This window comes from Mus musculus, chromosome 17, assembly GCF_000001635.26.
Source record: "Mus musculus strain C57BL/6J chromosome 17, GRCm38.p6 C57BL/6J".
NCBI classification, from domain to species: domain Eukaryota; kingdom Metazoa; phylum Chordata; class Mammalia; order Rodentia; family Muridae; genus Mus; species Mus musculus.
The window spans coordinates 76,283,915-76,295,821 of NC_000083.6; the positions used below are offsets into that span (position 1 = coordinate 76,283,915).

At 37.9% G+C, this 11,907-nt stretch overlaps 1 pseudogene; it reads right to left on the bottom strand.

Annotated features, from left to right (window-relative positions):
• On the bottom strand, positions 275-1,025 carry Gm16391 (predicted pseudogene 16391; annotated as a pseudogene).

Consider the following 11,907-nt stretch of genomic DNA (forward strand, 5'->3'; position numbering starts at 1 on the left):
CTCATGTATTCAGTCGATTATCTAACACAAAATAGGTCCAAAACTGATTCTGCGGCAGGTATAAAAGCTATGTAAACATTATGCATTTATAGATGTACATGTCTATGTACTTAAGTTCAGTATCTTTTGAAATATTTGTTATTATAACTTTTATATCATTACTGGTAAAAAAAATTAGAGATTATTCTTGGGTTCCAAAGTTCTTTGAAAACTGTTTTTCTATGTTTTTATTTTAATATATTGCCAGTTTCTTTTTCTTTTCTTTCTTTTTTTTAAGCTCAAATACAGATTAGCAACATAGCTTTATTTTCTTCAGCAACAAACATTGAAGCACCAGACCAAATGGCTCCTATGTGCCTGAGGACCAAATCAGGAAAAAAAAAAATATTAGGCCCCCACATTTATGTAGTAGTTACTATTTCTAGAATCTTTTCCCTAGGGAAAATTGTATTGCTTAGGAGGAGATGGAGATAAGGTAAGACATGAGTCCCCAGCCAGGCTTAATAGGAAACTGGGGGCCCAAAGAGCTGTATGGTGTTCACCGCTAGGGAAAGCTGGTCAAGAAAGTTGATGATGGAAATTCGGAGGAGGCAAGAAACTTCCGTGATCCAGCATACCTCCAGCACGCAGCCTCTCACTTTAAGCTCCTTCCCTACCAGTCCTCGGTGTGGTTCAACATCAGGAACTAGGGACCCACAGGCGATTTCTGCCTCCAAAGAGGTCGGGAAAGGCACAAAGAGGGCGAATCTGTGATGTCCGATTCTAGGCCTTTGGGTTAAAGGTACCGTGCGTTTGCTGGAATTTCGGGAGGCTTCCAGTGCTCTTGCAACAGGGTGAGCTCCACTGGGAATAACTGCCTTTGTGCCTGCATTACCAGGACAGCAAAGGCTAGTCTGACCATCAGCGCCATCTGCAGTGTGGCTTAAACCTGTGTGTGCTGTCTGCATGTCTGCTGCTGTTCCTCCTTTCAACCCACCTTGGCATTACCAGCCCACCGCCTCTGCCATTGCTGCGGCCCAGAACCCTGACAGTTTCTTTATAGAAAAGAATCTGTAACACTTCCCTCAATTTTCTCAAATATTACAACTTTTCACCAGTTCCATGAAATTGGCCCTTTTCTTTCTCTTTCTCTCCCCCTTTCTTTCTTTTTCTTCCTTTCTTCCTTTCTTCCTTTCTTCCTTCCTTTCTTTCTTTCTTTCTTTCTTTCTTTCTTTCTTTCTTTCTTTCTTTCTTTCTTTCTTTTTTGTTAAAACTATTAAATGAAGAATGCTAATCCCCAAATCCTACAATTAAGTAAGTAGCAACGGCAGGAAAGCTAGCATTTTGAAAATGATCATCCTTGTTAAGTCAAATTTCACTTTTTGGCTCTATTTTTGGTAATTATAATAGAGTTGGCCTATTATACATTTTAAGTAAACAAAATGTTATGATATTTAATGTGTATACCATATTTTTATATTATTATAAAACAAGTACAGCTCAAACTGAGAGGCAGTAACTGGCTCAGGAATATCAAAGGAGTTTTCCAGGCAAGTTGGCTCTAATTCACCGAATATCTCTAGAGTGTCTTAGACATTACGATTGAGCTTAAGATGTGGCTTTCACTCAGTGGCCCTGCCATGTGGTATACCTTGGTATATTTGCCCACCTGGCATCCTATCATCTAGATCTTTTCCACAAATCTTAGGCTTTGCCAGAATGACAGTCTCAGAATCATCTGATTTTCTAAATAACATCTGAATTCATCCAAAGAAAACATTCCTTGAAGGATGCATGCAGAGATAGAACTAGAAGTTGACCTGAAAGATACCACACATACCACCATCTGGGTAGCATTCCATTAGTAGTTTAGAGAACTTACAGAAACTACCCATAATCAGAGAAAGTGACAAGGGAGCCACATCTCAAAGATGGGTAGAATGACAAAGAATTTGCAGTCATCTGTTATCTGCTATTCACACATACAAGCATATAGATGCATAATATATTCTGCCTATATAAATCGTTGCTTAATTTCAAGACCTAAACCAAGGAATGACACAGTCCTTTTCAAGCTGTCTAACAGATACTGCAAATACTGTTTGTGTGTACAGAAGTACCACAAACTCTCTCCTCTTCCATTTTGTTGTGTCTTAGTATATTTTTGTGAGAATTGCTCAACTTCTACCACAACTTTGATGGACACTACTTCTAACCCCAAAGCAGAAGCAACCAAAACTTCAGAGTGAAATTTCTCAGAGAACACCATACTTCTTCCTTACAGAACAGGAATGGCCAGACCATTGTACAGAAGATACAGTTGTGTTTGGATCATCTCCACAGATAAAGAAGAAGGGAGCATAGCAATAGAGGCAATCCCTGCCCATGGCATCCTCATGAAAATAAACATAATTCTGCTCTAACTTTTCAAGCTCAAATAATGACTATATTTTCCATAATATATAAATTATTTATAAAATATATACAAGAATTCTATTTTCACCCATTGGTATAAAATGAAAAGAAATAACTTACCTTGAGTCACAATAACTGGAAAAAGAATTCTATTATATCCAGAATTTCTATTATAATTAACAGAACTACAGAAGGAACACTAGAAATATATAGTGATGTAATGAGCTATAGAAGTAGTATAACTAAGTACTCATTATGAGAGTCAATGTTAAACAATATTAGGTTCTACATCATTTTTATAGAAGCATTGGCTATAAGTAAATTTTCAAATACTAATTAAAGTAAGAACAGTATGCTAGGATAGTATGAAAACTTTCCTTGGGACAAGCACTATACATTGCCCAGCCCTCCTTGTTGATAGCTTTGTACGTGGCAAATTGCTAAAGTCTCTGAGATCTGTCAGTCACAATTACCAATAGATTGAGAGTGGTGCTTCTCTGAAAGTGGTTCTTAAGTCTATCCAGTCCTGTCCTTACTTCATTGGAACACTCAGCTTGTTAGGATAGGTGTCTGTTGCTAATATCATCATAATTCTCACCATCTTCCTTCTTAGCTTTATCCTCACTTCACACATTCTTCCCTTTTTAGCTTTTAGTTGCATTTTATTCAGATTGACACACATATATAAACACAATTCTTTGTGAGTTGTATACATGTTACAACAGGAAAAAATAATCAATGTAATGGAAACAAATAAAGAAAACTTTGTGTAAGTCTTAAGCAATTCAAAGGTATTTCCAGGCACTTAGGGCACATAAATAAAAGGATAAAGAAAAATGATATAATACAGTTAGAAAGAGGGAAATCTGTGGATCGAAGATTACAAAATGCTAAAAGCTACAAGATAGCAGAGATATTACATACTAGATACACTTTTCACTCAACAAAGAAAATATTTTCATTGGGTCAAGAGGTATAGCTCAGTTTTGGTCTATCCAGAAGATGTTCCAACTGGTAATAAAGAAACATGTACCACTATGTTCATAGCAGCCTTATTTATACTAGCCAGAAGCTGGAAAGAATCCAGATGTCCTACAACAGAGGAATGGAAACAGAAAATATGGTACATTTACACAATGGAGTATTACTCAGTTATTAAAAATGATGAATTCATGAAGTTCTTAGGCAAATGGATGGCACTAGAAAATATCATCCTGAGTGAAGTAACCTAATCAAAAAAGAACACATATGGTATACAGTAACTGATAAGTGGATATTAGGCCAGAAGTTTGGAATACCCAAGATACAATTCACAGACCTCATGAAGCTCAAGAAGAAGGAAGACTTGTGGATACTTTGGTTCTTCTCCATCATATAACAAGGACACATGCTCCACTATGTTCATAGCTACTTTAAATGTACTAGCCAGAAGCTGGAAACAACTCAGATGTCCCTCAAGGGAAGAATGGATACAGAAAATGTGGTATGTATACACAATGGAGTACTATGTATCGACTAAAAACAATGACTTCATGAAATTCTTAGTCAAATGGATGGAACTAGAAAATATTCTGAGTGAGCTAACCCAGACACAGAAGAGCACATATGGAAGAACATGGACTAAAAAATGAGACAGAGACTGAAGGAAGGGCCCACCGGGAATGGATCCATCTGTGGATACATCATGTCTGCAGACTCAAAACCCAACACTGTTGTAGTCAAGAGGTGCTTTGTAACAGGAACCAAGTGTGGCTGTTCCTTGAGAGATTCAGCCAGTAAATGACCAATGCAGGTGCTTGGAGCCAACCATCAGACTGAACTCAGAACCTGGTCAGGGAGCTGGCAGAAGGACTGAAGGAGTGGAGGGGGTTTGCAATCCCATTGGAAGAACAACATAGGCTGGCCTGACTACCCAGTTCTCTCAATCTAGACTACCAACAAAGAAGTGGACCTGGAAGGGTCTGTGGCTCCAGATACATATGTAGCAGAAAATGGCCTTGCCTAAATGCAATGGGAGTGGAGGCCCTTGGTCCCAGGAGGTTTGATACCCCAGAGAAAGGGGATGCTGGAGCTGTGGGGGCAGGAGAGTGTGGGTGGGTGGGGGGTCACTCTCATACAGGCAAAGAGGGAGTGGGGAGGGCAGACGTGGGAAGGGAGAGGGTTTAGTAGAGGGGTAACCGGAAAGCGAGATATCATGGGATGGGAGATTGTTGGAGGGGGTAATCAGGAAGTGGGATATCATTTGAGATGTAAATGAATGAAATGATCAATAAAGTAAATAAAGAAAGAAAAAAAAGAGGGATCAAAATACCCATGGGAGGAGATATAGAGACAAAGTTTGGAGCAGAAACTGAAGGAAAGGCCATCTAGTGACTGTCCCACCTGGGGATCCATCCCATATACAGTTACCAAACACAGACACTATTGTGGATGCCAACAAATGCTTGCTGACAGGAGCCCGATATAGCTGTCTCCTGAGATGCTATGCCAGTGCCTGAAAAATACAGAAGTAGATGCCCACAGTCATCCATTGGACTGAGCACAGGGTCCCCAATGAAGGAGCTAGAGAAAGGACCCAAGGAGTTGAAGGGGTTTGAAACCCCATAGGAGGAACAACAATATGAACTAACCAGTATCTCCAGAGCTCCCTGGGAGTAAACCACCAACCAAAGAGTACACATGGAGGGAGGGACTCAAGGCTCCAGCTGTATATGTAGCAGAGGAAGGCCTTGTGGGACATCAGTGAGAGGAGAGGCCCTTGGTCTTGTGAAGGCATGTTGCCCTAGTGTAGGAGAATGCCAGGACAGGGAAGTGGGAGTGGGTAGGTTAGTGAGAAGGGGCAGGGAAGATGGGATGGGAGGGTGTTTCAGAGGGGAAATGAGGAAAGGAGATAAAATTTGAAATATAAATAAAGAAAATATCTAATAATATAAAATAGAAAATGGAAAAAAATACTAAATCTAAGGTTATCAAACTGCAACTTAAGAATTTCAAAGATAACATAAATATCTTGTTACTGTTTAGTTTTTAAAATGTCATTTTTTAAAATGTTTTCAAATTTAGCATAAAAACTTTGGTCTATTATGATAGTTTTTTGACATTACTGAAACTGTGTTCTATACTCTAGGAAGTTCATTCCATTTATCTATATGAAACCAATATTTACCTGCTTGATATTCCCTTAACAACTATTTTACATATATTTGCATATATTGCATATAAAATGTGTATATAAGCTTTGGAAAATATTGTCTTGTGTTTATCTCTTGAATAACACTTTCATTTTTAAAAATATGCTTGTATGTAGGTACTTGAATGAGTATAGGGGCACCATGGACATGTAGGAGTTCACAGGGGTCAGAAAGGGGCACAAGATGAACAGGGTTAGAGTTAATGCAGGCTATGAGCTTTCATGTGAGTTTAATAAAATGGACTCAGGTCTCTTGCAAGAGCAATAATTGTTTTCAACAACTGAGTGATACCTCATGACACATCCTTTTTAAAATAATTTTAAAATACCTTTTAATTATTCTCTACATATATACCATACATGTTGATGAGAGGAGGGAGTTTTGTCCTTAGGAGTGGGTCCCCTGGTAAGTTGATTGTTTTCTATTGCATGACCTCACAGTTATGCAATATGGAAAGCACTAACCACACAGTAGGTTATTCCAAATAGTTTTATGAACTGTGAAAGTTAAAGCATATTAAATAATAGATATTTTCCTTGAATCAGTTATTATTGAAGTAAGTAATATGTGCAGGCAGTGGAAGGAATTGGTGAGAAAGGAGACTTGAATGTTGGAAAGATCCTGCGAGAGAGGAGATTGAAGATGACCGGGGAAGGAAAAGAAAATGACCACTTCACACATTTGAATTGCTCACTGATTTAAGAACAAAACCAAAAAATGTTTAAAACCATGGCTGTATGAAGATCTCTGCCACCACAATGGTGAACTCTTGATAATAATGCCTGAAATATAGTGTGGTACAATATGTGAGCCATTTCAATCACTAGAAAAATGACCTTAGCCTACAAGGCCAGTTTGGGTCAGCATGCATTGTGTATGAGGGGCATAACTGGAATGACCCTGTGGTATAGAATGCTTCCCTCATCTGTGGTCCAGAATTTGTGTTCTTGAATTAGCACATTACTGGAAATGCTTTTCACAGGAAGAGGCATTCACTTTCTAGATCCATAACCAATATTCTACATTGCCACATTAGTCAATGTTTTTTTGTAGTTTATGGGAAATAGTAAAAGCCACTCTGAATATTAGGTCATTTGGTTGATATTTATCTTACAGAAAATCCATATGGAAAAATTTGTAAATTTTTATTAATACCTATACCAAATACTGATTCAATAATTAACCAAAATCAAATACCCTTTAATTTTAAAAGTTGCTTATTATTTTGAAGCAGATATTATAACACTGAGTCTTAAATAATTTAAATATGTATTATTTAGAAAAATAAATTCATCTAAACTATGACTTCTGGGAAGATAAGATATTTAAATAACATTCAGTGTCACAAAATATTCTAAGCAGTTAACCAGTCTTCTGAGTACTGCCAGTGAGCTGAACACAGCACTCAGCTTTCAAGGACTTTTGGAAGTTTCCTGGGCTTGCAGCTGCTCATCAGTCGTTTCAGTGGCCCACTCTGTTAAACATTCTCTTATGTTAGCTTTAAAAGTGAAGGGCTCTCTCTGACTCTGTTGTCTGCCATTGGTTCCATTTTCCCAAGCTAGACTTCCTGATCAGTCCTTAATGGAAGAGGATGTGCTTAGTCCTGCTGTGACTTGAAGTCCCTAGGGCAGGGTGGTTACCAATGGAGGCTTCCCCTTCTTCTTAAAGAACGGTATGGAGTAATGTGGGGTGGGAGTGATTTGTAAGGGTGGGTCCTGGAGGAGTAGGGGCTGAGATCAGGATACAAAGTATATAAATAAATTAATTAATGGGAAAAAAGAGTAGCCTAGCACTGAAGAGAGGGTTCAGTGGCTGAGAGCTCTCACTGTTATTCCAGGGGACTCAAGAATGTTTCCCAGAGCCCGAGTCTACTGTTTCATACTGCCTGCAAATCTAGCTCCTGGGGATCTGACACACTCTACTGGCCTCCCAGCCATCCACAGATACATGACAGACACCCACAAGCATAAACACACATGTAAATAAAAATGAATAAAAAAATATAGAACACCAATTAGACCAGACCAGAAAAGAAAACCCTGCTACCACATAATTATAAAAATACAAAATCTACAGAACAACAACAAAAAGGTATTAAAAGTGGAAAGAGAAAAAAGGCAGACAAGATACAAATGGTGACCTATCAGAATTACACCCAACTTATCAACAGAGACTCTAAAACATAGAATTGTCTAGACAGATATCTTGCAACTCCCCCCCAAACCCCATAGGTGCCAACCAAGACTACTATACTCAGCAAAACTCTCAATCACCATAAATTGAAAAAAGTAGATATTTCAAAACAAATACAAAATTAAACACCATTTGTCCACAAATCCAGTCCTATAGAAAATAGCTGAAGGAAAAAACCCAACCCAAGAAAATACAAAAAATATGTAATTCCATATCAGCAACAACAAGAGAAGCATACACATGCTTCTCCTGTTACAAACACACACACACACACACACACACACACACATACACACAAACACATACTAACCTCACCAACATAAAAAGAACAGGAATTTACAATCTCTGGTTATTATTATTTCTTAGCATCCATCGACCCAATTCACCAATAAAAAGAAACAGGCTAGCAGAATGGATGCTAAATCATGGTCCATCTTTCTGCTGTATACAAGAAACATACCCCAGGAATAAAAATAGACATTACCTCAGAGTACAGGGCTTGAATAAAGTTTTCCAAGCAAATGAACCTAAGGAGCAAGCTGGAGTATCTATTCTAATATCTAGTAAAATAGACTTTTAAGCAAAATTAATCAAAAGAGATAGAAAAGACACTTAATACTCATCAAAGGAAAAATTTACCAAGATAATATCTCAATTCTGATCATTTTGGTCTCAAACACAAAGGTACCCACATTCATAAAAGAAACATTGCTATTACTTAAATTGCACATCAACTCCACACATTAATTCTCACCAACTGATGGGTCACCCAGATAAAAACTAAATAGAGAAATGAAACTAACAGAAATGTTGGACATAACAGACATCTATAGAATATTTCACACAAACACAAAAGAATATACCTTCTTCTCGGCATCTCATGGATCTGTCTCTAAAATTGACTATATAGTTGGCCACAAATCAAGCGTCAATAGATACAAAGAATTAAAAAAAACACACATTATATCTGATTAGACCACCATGGATTAAAGCTGGACTTCAACAATAACAGAATCAGCAAAAGCCTACACATTCATGGATATTGAACAGTTCTCTACTCAATTTATGGCTCAGGGAAGAAATAAAGAAAGAAATTAACTTCTAGAATTCAATGAAAATGAAGGCAAAACATACCGAAATTTATGGGGCACAATGAAAGCAGTGCTAAGAGGAAAGTTCAATACACTAAATGTCTCCATAAAGAAATTAGAAAGTTCTCTTACTAGCACTATGAAAGTACACCTGAAAGTTCTCTTACAAAAGGAAGCAAGCCACCAAGGAGAAGTACAAAGTGATCAAAATCAGGACTAAAATCATTCAATTAGAAACAAAGAAAACAAGACAAGGAATTCATGAAGCCAAGAGCTGTTTCTTTGAGAAAATCAACAAAATAGACAAATCCTTAGCAAAACTAACCAAAAGACAGAGACAAAGTATCCAAACAAATGAAATCAGAAATGAAAAGGAAGCCACAACAATAGACCCTGAGGAAATTTTTAAAAATTACTAGGTCTTATTTTATCAGCCTGTACTCCACAAAATTGGAAAACCTAAATGATATGGACAATTTTCTACACAGATACTACTTACAAAAGTTACATCCATGTTAGGTAAACTACTTAAGCAGCCCTATAACAGTTAAAGAAATAGAAGTAGTCATCGAAAGTATCTTAACCAAAACAAACAAACAAAAAAGCCCCAGGGTCAGATGGTTACAGTGCATAATTTTACCAGACTTTCAAAGAAGAACTAATACCAATACTTCTCAAACTATTCCACAAAATAGAAACAGAAGAAACATAGTAAATGCAGTCTTGGAATCCCCAGTCACCCTGATACCTAAGCCTCATGGAGACTCAACAAAGAAAGAGAACTTCAGATTGATTTCTCTTATGAACAGTGATGCAAAAACAATCAGTAAAAACTCACAAAGGAACCCTGGACCACATCAAAATCATGTCTTCCACAATGATCAAGTGGGTTCATCCATAGATGTAGAGGTGGTTCAATACACAAAAATCCATCAATATAATTCACCATGTAAACATACTGAAACAAAGAAATTCACATGAAAATCTCATTAGATGCTAAAACAGTCTTTGGATATATCCAACCACTGTTCATGTTAGAAGTACTAGAAAGATCAGGGATAAAAGGGACACAACTAAACATAATCAAAGCAATATATAGCCAACCCTTTAGCCAACATCAAACTAAATGGAGAGAGTCTTAAAGCAATTACACTAAAGTCAGGGACAGACAGGGCTACACACACTCACTCTCTCTATTCAATATCGTACTTGAAGTTCTAGCCAGAGTAATAAGACAATTAAAGGAGATCAAGGGGATACAAATTAGAAAGTTAGAAGTCAAAGTATCACTGTTGTGGATGACATGATACTATGCATAAGCAACCCTCCAAATTCCACCAGAGAACTCCCATAGCTGATAAGCACCTTCAGCAATGTAACTGGATAAAAATATTAACTCAAAGAAATCAGTAGCTCTCCTTTATACAAATGATAAATGGGCTAAGAAAGATATAAATAAACAACACTCTTTACAATTGCCATGAATAATATAAATTACGTTGATATAACTCTAGCCAAGCAAGTAAAAGTCCTGTATGACGAGAACTTCAACTACTTGAAGAAATAAATGGAAGAAGAGATCAGAAGGTGGAAAGATCTTTCATGCTCATGGATAGGTATGAATGACATCGTGAAAATGACCATCTTACCAAAAACAATCTACATATTCAATGCTATGCTCATCAAAATTCCAACAAAATTCTTTAGAGACCTTGAATAAGCAATTCCCTTGTAATTCATATGGAAAAATAAAATCCTAGGATAGGTAAACCATTCTGAACAATAAAAGAACATTGGGAGGAATCACCAATCAACAGGAACTTGGAGAGTTGGTGGTTTCTTTTTAATATTTCCCACAACATGCAGAGGCAGGGAGCAAAGACTGAAGGAACAGTCAACCAATAACTGCCCAATTTGAGCCCTATCCCAGACACTATTAATGGATACTCTTTTATGTTTGCACACAGGAGTCTAGCATGGCTGTCCTTGATGAGGCTTCACCCACTAGCTGACTCAGATAACTGCACCACTCACAGCCAAACAGTAGATGGAGCTTGAGGACTCTTATGGAAGAAAAAAAAGGAGTACTGGTTAGTTCATATTGTTGTTCTTCCTATCAGGCTGCAAAACCCTTCAGCTACCTGAGTAATTTCTCAAGCACCTTCACTGGGGACCCTGTGCTCCATCCAATGGGTACCCCCATAGCTCCCTGGTACTAAACACTAATCAAAGAAAACACATGGTGGGACTTGTGTCTTTAGCTCCATATGTAACAGAGGATGGCCTAGTCTGTCATCAATGGGAGAAGAGGCCCTTGGTTCTGTGCAGGTTCTATTCCCCAGTATAGGGGAATGGCACTGCCAGGACAAGGGAGTGAGTGGGTTGGGGAGGAGGGTGAGGGGAGAGGGGATAGGGGATTTTCAGAGGGAAATTAGGAAAGGGGATAAAATTTGAAATGTAAATAAAGAAAACATCTGATTTTTTTTAAAAAAGGGAGAACGATTGCAGGCTGGAGAGGATAGGAACTCCATAGGAAGACCATCAGAGTCAACTAACCTGGATCCTTGGGGCTCTCAGAGATTGAGCCACTGACCAAAGAACATAAACATGCTGGACCTAGGCCTTCCTATACATATCTAGCAGGTGTGCAGCTTGGTCTTCATGTGGGTTCTGAACATCTGGAGTGGGGGCTATTTCAAAAGCTGTTGCCTGTATGTGGCGCATATTCTTCTAGCTGGGTTGCCTTGTCTGGCCTTAGTGGGAAAGAAGATGCCTAGATTTGAAGAGACTTAATGTTCCAGATTGGGGCAATACCCAGAGGAGAAGGAGATGGGGATGGCGTGAAGGATAGTGAGAAGGGGTGGCCAGGGTAGGGATGCAGTAGGCTGTATGTAAAGTAAGTATTAATAAATATATAAATAAATAAATAAAATAGATTTTAAAATGTAAGCAAAAATCTCACAGAATCAGAGAGAATCTTTGCCAGCTACATATCTGATATTTAATAGTGGAGTAGTATCAATAATGTCCAAAGAACT